At 34.5% G+C, this 10,048-nt stretch overlaps 1 long non-coding RNA gene across 1 annotated transcript; it reads right to left on the bottom strand.

Moving 5' to 3' along the window:
• Nucleotides 1–3,565: 3,565 nt before the first annotated feature.
• On the bottom strand, nucleotides 3,566–9,797 carry LOC117065180. The gene is made up of 3 exons (XR_004429851.1): nucleotides 9,730–9,797; nucleotides 6,323–6,474; nucleotides 3,566–3,641 (listed from the first exon to the last, which is right to left on the bottom strand). It is a non-coding gene; the product is annotated as an uncharacterized LOC117065180 (long non-coding RNA).
• Between the last annotated feature and the right edge of the window lie 251 nt (nucleotides 9,798–10,048).

The following is a 10,048-nucleotide window of genomic DNA, read 5'->3' as shown; positions in this document are numbered from 1 at the left end:
TTTGGTCTCCTGACCGGCCCTAAAGAATTGACAGTCAGAAATCCTTATATACAAAGCTTGCTGGTACAACTTTATTACAATATTGCAATTTTAATTTTGGTATAAACGCTACACTTGCAACTTAAGAGTGTTACATACTTTTGGTGTTGTCTGTTAAAAAGCATTAATGAGTTATAGGTACCCAGGCTGCATATTATTGAATGTCAGACCATTTGCAACAAAAATTAAGATTACACCTTGCAGGATCCCATAAGGAGAGGGCTAGATACCCACAGGGTAATGGAAATATTTCACTCCACCAAGTTACAAACTTGACCTGGAGTTATAGACTCTATAAATCCTAATTTTACTCTTTATTGGGGAGCCTACCATTTCTTCTGAGTCCCAGAAGACACACATCAGCCAATAAAAAAGTAAAAATAATGATAATAATACAGAAATGCATTCAGTTTTTCTTGCTTTCTCTGTTGTCAGTGTGTAAAGGCCCATATATTTACAGAAAAAAAAATGAAAAAAGAAACCACATCTTACTCTATTTTTGGACCTTAAAAGTTAATCTTGAGCCATACTAATGAACACACACACAGCCTATTTCTCCTAATATTGTAGTATTGTTAAATTTTGATCTTTTTTGTTATATTCACAATCTTAGAAAACTGATTATTTCTAAGAACATCTTAGTGTCACAGATTTGGGCTCATAATTACCCTTGCATATTTATTTACTAAATCCCATTATTAGATTATATGACTGAGGAATGGAACTTTATGCTGTAAGGCAAAATAAACACAACTGAGCAAAGAAATACTAAACTTTATGACTCTGTGTAGGATTACAGGATAAGGAGACGGATCAAGATTCAGAATGCTACAGAAGTGAATGGAATTGTCATAGGAGAAATGGAATAGTTGGAATGAAGAGTATGTCTCAGAAGAAAAGTGTTAATACAAAACATGTTTTTAAGATTTGAAATAGCCTAAAGATTGTGAAGCCAAATATCACTTTACAGACGAAGAGACTGAAATCCAAAGATTTTAAGTGTCATTTTCAAGCCCTGATAGTTAATAACAAATCTAGAATAAGGATCTACAATCTCTGACTCTGAATCTAGCTCTATTTACTGCATCTTAATATATCCTAACTGCATTTCATATGACAAAGAGGCCATTAGAGATGTTAAAGAGGCAGCTGAAAATAAGGAACTGGGATAATGTGCTGCCTAAGACAAGTAGAGAAAGCAAAACAAATTAGTAAATTATGGAGCAAATAATAAAGTGATAGAAATATCATAAGACAAAACAATAGCTTTGGGGTAAAATTCCAAAATCCAAAGTGCTATTAAGAGAGTTTATAGAAAAAGTAATCAAGAAATTGACCTTTGGAATCAAAAGACCTACATTAGGCCATACTTGAATAATACTAGTTTTTAAACTGAGTTGCAATGTCTTCATCTGTTAAATAGTATAGTGATAACATCTACCATAATACTGTTGTGAAAAACACATGGCTAATAAATGTACAGTAGAACATTGGCCCATAAAAAGTTCTTAATAAATGCTAGTTATAATTGTTGCAATTGTAGGCTAATTTAGAAGCCAGAAGAATAGCAATTTTCAAGTAGTACAGCAGTTTAGAATGTGGAAGTTTAAGTAGTGAGACACCCACCACAAATTTGTTAGCTATGACAAGTTTGGAGCATTGCTAACCAATCATGGTCAAGTTGAGTAAAGACACGGTTGTGTTGTTAATTTTAGAAAAGAGCAGAGAACTTTTTTTAAAACCTGGGATATATTTTGAAAACAACAAGGAAGAAGACTTTATAACATATTGTATAACATAATATAGGTTTCAATGTTTCATCCCTATTGATGTTTACCTAAAAATCTTTAATTTTAACAAAAATCTTTAATTGTAAGAAAATCTTTAATTGTACAAACAAAATTTGTAGCCAATTCTGATATCTAAAGACCAAAAGTCATGAGTTTTTTCAGCTCATAATTTATTTTCAGTATACAAGCGTTCTTGTATTGTGCTTCATTTTATTGCTCTTTGCAAATTGCAGATAATTGTGTTTTTTACAAATTGAAGGTTTGTGGCAACCCTGCAACAAGCAAGTCTATTGGTGCCATTTTTTTAACAGCATGTACTGACTTCCTGTCTCTGTACCACAAATTGGTAACTCTTGCAATGTTTCAAACTTTACTATTATTTCCGTTATGCTGATCTGTGATCAGAGATCTTTGATGTTACTCTTACAATTTTTTTGAATACCATGAACCATGCCCACTTTTAAGTGCATTGGCTCACACAAAGATGATATGTGTTCTGACTGCTCCACCAACCAGTAGTTCCTTCTCTCACTCTCTTCAGGCCTCTATATTCCTTGAGATATAACAATATTGAAATTAGGCTAATTAATTACCTTACCATGGAGTCTAAGTGTTTCAAGTGATAAAAAAAACAAACAAACAAACAAAAAAATGCACATCTCTCACTTGAAATCAAAAGCTAGAAATGATTAAAATCAGTGAGGAAGGGTGGTCAAAAGCCAAGAGAGGCTGAAAACTGAGCCTCTTATGCCAAACAACCATATTGTGCATGCAGTGGAAAAATTTTTGAAGAAAATTAAAAGTGCTATCCCCATGAACACACAAATGATTTTTTAAAAAAACGCCTTATTGCTGGTATGGAGAAGGTTTTAGTGGTCTGTATAGAAGATCAAACCAGTGACAACATTCTCTTAAGTCAAATACTAATCTAGAATAAGGCACTAACTCTCTTCAATTCTATGAAGGCTGAGAGAGATGAGGAAGCTGCTGAAGAAAAGTTTGAAACTAGCAGAAGTTGGGTCATGAGGGTTAAGGAAAGGAGTTGTCTCCATAATAGAGAAATATAAGGTGAAGCAGCAAGTTGTCCAGAAGATGTAACTAAGATCATTGATGAAGGTGGTTACAACAAACAGATTTTCAATGTAGACAAAACAGCCTTATATTGAAAGATACTGCCATCTGGTACTTTTATAGCTAGAGGGAAGTCAATATCTAGCTTCAAAGGACAAGCTGACTCTCTCTCTCGTTAGGGGCTAATAGACCTGGTGACTTCAAGTTAAAGTTAATGTTCATTTACCATTCTGAAAATCCTAGGGTCCTTAAGAATTATGCTAAATCTATTCTGCCAGTGTTCTATAAATGTAACAACAAAGCCTGGATAACAGCACATCTGTTTATAGCATGGTTTACGAAATATTTTAAGCCCACTCTTAAGACCTACTGTTCAGAAAGAAAACACTCCTTTTAAAATATTTTTGCGCATTGGCAATGCACCTGGTCACTTTAGAGCTCTGGTAGAGAGGTATAGGAAGATTAATGCCTTTGCAACCCATGGATCAAGGGGTAATTTCAACTTTATCTTATTTAAGAAATAGATTTTGGTAAGGCTATAGCTGCCAGAGACAGTGATTCCTTTGACAGATCTGAGCAATGTCAATTGAAGACCTTTAGAAATAATTCACCATTCAAAATGCCTTTAGCAACATTCACTGGAGGAGGTCAAAATACCAACATTACCAGGTCTTTGGAAGAAGTTGATTTCAACCTTCATGGATGACTTTAAGGGATTCAAGACTTCAGAGGAGGCAGCCACTGCAAATATGGTGGAAACAGAAGAAAAAAAAAAAAAACCACGCTAGAATTAGAAGTCAAGTCTGAAGATGTGACTGAATTGCTGCAATCTTATGATAAAACTTAAGTGGATGAAGAGTTGCTTCTTGTGAATAAGCAAAGAAAGTGGTTTCTTGAGGTGAAATCTACTGATAAAGATGCTGTGAACATTGTTTAAATTACAACTGAGGACTTAAAATAGTACATCAACTTGGTTGATAAAGCAGTGGCAGGGTTGGAAAGGATTGACTCCAGATTTGAAAGAAGTTCTATGTGAGTCAAATGTTGTCAAACAGCATTGCATGTTATGGAAAAAATCTTTTATGAAAAGAACAATCAATGAATATGACAAACTTCATTGTTGTTTTATTTTAAGAAATTGTCACAACCACCTCAACCTTAAACACCATCCTGTTTGGTTAACAACCATCAATATGAAGACAAGATCCTCTACTAGCAAAAAGATCATGACTCACTGAAAGCTCAGATGATTACTAGTTAGCATATTTTAGCAAAAGGGTATTTTTAGTTAAGGTATGCACATTGGATTTTTAGACATAATACTGTCACACACTTAATAGACTAACATAGTGTAAATACAACTCATGTACTGGGAAACAAAAAATGTGTGACTTGCGTTACTGTGATATTTGCTTTGTTGAAGTGGTCCAGAAACCAAACCTGAAAATATCTCTGAGGTATGTTTGTATTCATATTTCATCTAGAATGTTTCATTTTAAAAATTAGGCATCTTAGAACCTGCTGTGAAACTATCTACACTTGTTATTTCCTTACAAATACATTTTATATGATTAGCCTATATGGGTCACTGTGTTTGATCACAGATTCAGAGGCAGTTAAGTGAGAGTTAGTGGAGGCAGAAAGCTAGTAACTCTGTTCTCTGGGTAGAGCAGAGTGACTAACATTCTATTGTTATTTTTTGACTTGTGTCATTCAGATCTCTTCCGACAAGATTTTAAAATCCTAAAGATCTGAGAATGTGCTTTTGCTTCTAAGGCCTCAGTAGTCCCCAGTTCAAACGAGTTCTTCAAAAAAGTTAATTAATTGAAGATAGTCTTTATTCCTTACCTGCAGCTCTTAGAACATACAGTTAGGGCAGCTTTGGGAAAGCTAAAAGCACTAGGGATAACATTTATCGCTTGCTGTTTTTAAGCCTGTTTGTGCCACTTAAATGTTATACTCAGTCTCTCTCTTCTATATCTCCTTCCTGTTTTATGTGATCAGTACTCCACTTTAAGCACTCATTACCCTCATGCTCTCTCTGTTTCAAAAACCGTCTGGAAAAAATGCTCCTTTCTTCAGTTTTACCAATGTGTTTGCTCTGCGAGAGGTGTCTGTTTTCCATATCTCTAATGATGGTACTGAAGAATTGTACCTTCTGGCAAAGGTTCGTCTTGATATTGAAGTGCAAAACCATATGAGTAAGGTAAGAACAAGTCCCTGGCTCCTTAAAATTATAGCATGAGTAGACATGGAGACATCTAGAAAGTTGATCTTGGTGTTAAAACGTTTTAATATCAATAAAATGGCCCGCCAACTTAGATGTCAAAAGTTAAAAAGACGCTTTTGGTTATTGAAATGTAACTCTGGGGGAAATATGCACTTATTAGCTCTTCGAAGATTCAAATGTCTATGAAAGAGCATTGATCGTTTTATTTGAGGTTATCAATTCGTATTTCCCTTATACCGTGACCTCACTGAACATCTCCTGCGACTTCCTCACCCCACAAAATCACATTGGACAATCCACTGTGTCTGCCCATACTGATGGTTTTCTCTCATCTCCCATTAGGAAGAAAATCAAATTTGCTTTCTATCTAGTATTTAAGTTTTAAATTGGACATCTTGGTCACAAAGCTCAGAAGGATGTTCTGTAAAGAAGAGCATCTTGCTATGTAGGGATGTTAAAAAGTTCTGGGATGTGGGATTACTTTAAGGGAAAATAGGCTTATAATGAGATCTTCAATATATTTTAATAACTGAGGCCCCTCTTGGGTATGATTCAATTTAGCACTGCTTTCTGTTAAATATTATGCATTATCAAAAGTTATACAGTGAGGTCCCACTAAAATGCATGTGTTCTAATTTTGACATGAACCTCTGTAATACCAAATATTGGCTAATTATTTCTAATTAAATGTAGAATATTATAAAAAAAGAAAAGACTAATTCAAAAGGGCAAAAATGAAAACTCTCAAAATAACAAGACTACAAGTAAGATGTTGTATGTAATGCAAATACAGATTGTTACAAGATTCATTTAATTTTGGGTACTTCTCCCAAGTATTTTTATTTAACACTTTCATTCATATATACTAATTTGGAATAAATTAGATCAAGATGAAACCCTTTCTGAGCTCAATAATAATACCAAAAATTCTGTTATATTTATAAATTTTTGCTTAAATTATTTTTTCTAGTGTTACAACATTTAGTGATCAATAAAAATGCTCTCAGGAAGGATTTTATGAATAAAGTATATAGACCTATCATTTGCTTTGTGTGGACATCTAAGTAATAAAGGTATAAGGATTAGAATCTGTTTTTAATAACTGTCATATTTTTAACTAAGGGGAAGATCCAAAGAGTGGACAAGTTCATTTAGACCTTTGGAAAAGTACTATTAAAAATGATTCATGTACCTTAATTATGCCAGTGGAGAGAAAAAATTACTCCTTCTTCATAAATGACACTTAGAATTTAATTTTAGGTGTTCTGCTTGGTGGGTATTTGAAAATAAAGTTTGACAAAACTTATGGCTTCAAAGTGGATCTCATCTTCCTGTGACCTATATCTTAAAAATAAGAGTGAAGGATGAAAGTTACTGTGCTCTTTAAGCACTGAAGGAATGAATGATGCAATTTCTAAGCAATAAGAAATACAAAGATTGAATCTACTCAGTAAATAGATTGACTATGTTATCAGTAATGACTTCTGACTGATAAAAGTGATATTTATATTATCATAAACCTAGAACAGAATGGATAACTTTTATTCTTAAATAGTCCTGGAAAAATCTTTCACAGTGTTTCAGTGTCACTAACATAAACAAGTTTTTTCTTCAGAACACTAACATCCTAAGTACAAGATAGTCTACTCAAATTTTAGACCACCAAGTATTGTCATGCAGCATCAAGCAGTATCTTTAATGTTCAGAACATGAGTAAATATTTTCTCAAGATGATCTGTTGTTCCAGCCCCAACTTAGAGAAGCTGGTTATCAGAAGTTCACCAGACAAATAGCTGGAAAAGCAAGGTGAGTTACCAAAGGTGGTAACTGTATTCTCCATGAATTCTTTGATTATCTTTTGGATGAAGTATAAGGGTACAGAGAGAATTTAACAAGAGTCTTGAAATAAAACTTATAAACTTAAAAGCTTATGTATATATCTGCTTTTCAGTCTCCTTTAAGATGCAAGTCAGACACTTTAATTCTCTTCTTCCCATGCTAGTAGCTCACTATGGTCTTTGAAATTTTGAAAGCAAGTCAGACATTAACTACTGAGCCAGAATCAAACTGGGCTTAAAGTGAGGTTGGGCTAGTGTTATAGAGAGAAACAAAGTCAGTGATTTAAACATCTGAGAATATTGAAAGCAGGATTTAAAAAGGTACCAAATCACCAATTTCATTTTAATCCAGGCTTTTCTGTAGGCCTTTGGTAGAGTAACAATTTTTTGAAGGAATTGTGGCAGTTTCCCGTTTTTTTGTGTGTGGAACAGAGCAGGTGGTGAAACACCTTCTTTGATACAAACAGAAAATGAAGATCAGACAATAGCAGTGGAATAGCCTCAATACGCTCTAATGGCCTCAAGTCAAGATAGAGCCAAGTATCTCTTGGTTACAACTTACTGTAGGACCCTGGAACACATTTATTTGATAAACATAACATAATATGACATATTAGAACTACTTCAATCTGACTGCTATTTAGGAAGTAGAGAGGTAAAGCCATCCGCAAGGAAACTTGTGTCCAGATTCATCTAAATATTTCCACTTAATCTAATGTCTCTTTAAAATTGAGTCACCACATTTTTTTAAAATTTAGAATAGAAAATATTAAATTTTGTGAGGAACAAAAGAGGAAAATGAAAATACTAGCAGTTAACAAAGTACAAACCAGAGGAACTAGCATAGTATTTTAAGTATCATCTTAATGTTCTGTCTTAATGTTTCTGAGCAAGGATAACTATTGCCAAAGATCTCTCCACTGAACTCTTCATGACATCAATTGAGGAAATGTGATAATGTTAACCTAGATCCTTAACTCTGAAAATTATTGTTGCTTTGGTGTATTTTAGACGAATTGATTAAATCATGCCTACTATGCAAATATGAACAAATATCGCGGCTGCCAAAACCAGAGTCTACAGGCATATATCAGATAGTTTTAAAAGCCATTTCAGATCTCCCCCAGCAAAAGTTAGGTATAAATACAAGATGTTTTCTTTTAAGTAATGTCTTGAAAATAAATTTTCTTTCCAAATCCTAGCCATAGCATCAGCTTAACCAGCATTTGATAAGTGCCTATTATATACCAGGCATTGGTATCATCACTGAGAAAGATCCCATAGAATTTTAAAAATGAATGTATCTACTGCTCATTGAGGACCTGCCTACTCTCTCCAGAGCCAGGCATTCTGCAACATGCTTCAAGCATGGTGGCATCTCTGATAGCCTTGCATGATGGAAGCCACAAACAGATACAGGGACCACATAGTTTCTCTAGGCAAAGGGATAAGAGAGAACGCTTATGGTTGTAAAAACCCACAGCTATTTATACCCTCTATTCTGTTGTCATTCTAGGTAAAGTGGAGAAAGTTGGAAGAAAAGGAGGAGATAGAAATTTGTCTGAGTTAGCTCCCCTGCACTTCAGATTTTCCACATAGCACAGATTTGTGGATCTTGTTCATAGTGCATGGGAGAGCAGATGCAAGAAACAGTGATTGGGTTGAAAGAAAAAGAGGGAAATAAATTACTGGGCTTAAAGCTTCCAGTAGTCATATGATATTTAAATGAAGTAAATTTAAAACGTCAACAGTCTTGCCAACAGGTTTGAAATATTTACCCATGAGTTTGTGCCCATTATAAAATCTAGGCTAGACCTGAGGCAGTGACTCAGTGGAGTTTCTTCCATTGGGCTCTTTTCTAGAGGTAGATATTTAACTGCAAATGCTCTGCTAGTTCTTCAGATTTCCAGGCTGACATGAACTTTGTCGCTCATTAGAATCTCTTTTGAAGTGATACATTCACCAAGTGTCTTCAAGAGGACAGGAAAAGAAAAACAAAAACAAAACAAACAACAACAACAACAAAAAGCCTTCTCTTCATGACATATATTACATTTTTTAAAAAGCTTTTGTGTTTCTTTCTCTACTCACGGTTCCCAAAGCTAAGAAATTGTAATATGTGTCTTAGATATAATCATCAATAACTTTGCAGTGATTGTACCAATAGCTGAGGTAATACTACAAATATTCAGAGAATTGCTCTTACTGAGAATAAATTCCAGAATGTTCTAAAGAGCTCACCCCATGCACATATAAGGTTCTTTTAAGTTAGCTGAGAGAGGCTTATAGAAAAATGCCTCCCTGACGCTGATGCATTTAAGGTATGAAATGAGATTGACTGGAGGGTGATTTTTCTGTTATGTTTTGCTCGACAATATCTCAGATATATCTCATGGTTAAACAACTCAACTATTTGCATAGTTGGTATTTATTGAGGACAAATGAGCTAGCATTTTGATTGCTTCTTACTCTCTATTTCCGTGGGAAGACAAGACACAAACAATTTGGAAAATAATGAAAAATAGCACAGCTGCCAAGGACTTTTTCAGAAGCGGAAAAAGAGGTCAGAATAGTCTGTAAGAGTTGGAAAAGGCTTCGAAAAGCATTGGGAGTTAGAGTTGGCCCCAAAAGTTGAGTAGAATGTGAATAAGCTAGAAACTGGGAACCAAAGGAGACTATACAAATAAACTATACAAATAAACTATAAATGACTATACAAATAAACATGCCTTGGATCCTGGAAAGACATGAAGAAACTGACCTGAGTGGAGAGTCCAAACAGGTTGGATTAATGGAGTGGCACCAGGCTGCAGGTCTTGAGACTTGGCATAATTCTAGAATTTAGAATCGACATTGTGAGAGACAGGAAGGATTGTTGGTCCTTGAGCTACCAATTAACAGCCTATAGTTATCTCCCTTATTGTACTTTCATCCTCTTTCTGAGTCCCAAGTAGTGAACACTCAACCTTAATTTGGAGAAAATTGGTTTTACCTTGTAGATGGAAGTGATATGCAGTGAAGTACAACACAAAAAGGAGACAAACGCAATAAAAGATAGAGTTTTGGAGTAAGATAGGCAT

Source organism: Trachypithecus francoisi, unplaced genomic scaffold (assembly GCF_009764315.1).
Source record: "Trachypithecus francoisi isolate TF-2019V2 unplaced genomic scaffold, Tfra_2.0 Lachesis_group2, whole genome shotgun sequence".
Taxonomy (NCBI): Eukaryota; Metazoa; Chordata; class Mammalia; order Primates; family Cercopithecidae; genus Trachypithecus; species Trachypithecus francoisi.
The sequence above is the reverse complement of the archived record's forward strand: the minus strand, read 5'-3'. Positions and strand labels throughout refer to the sequence as shown.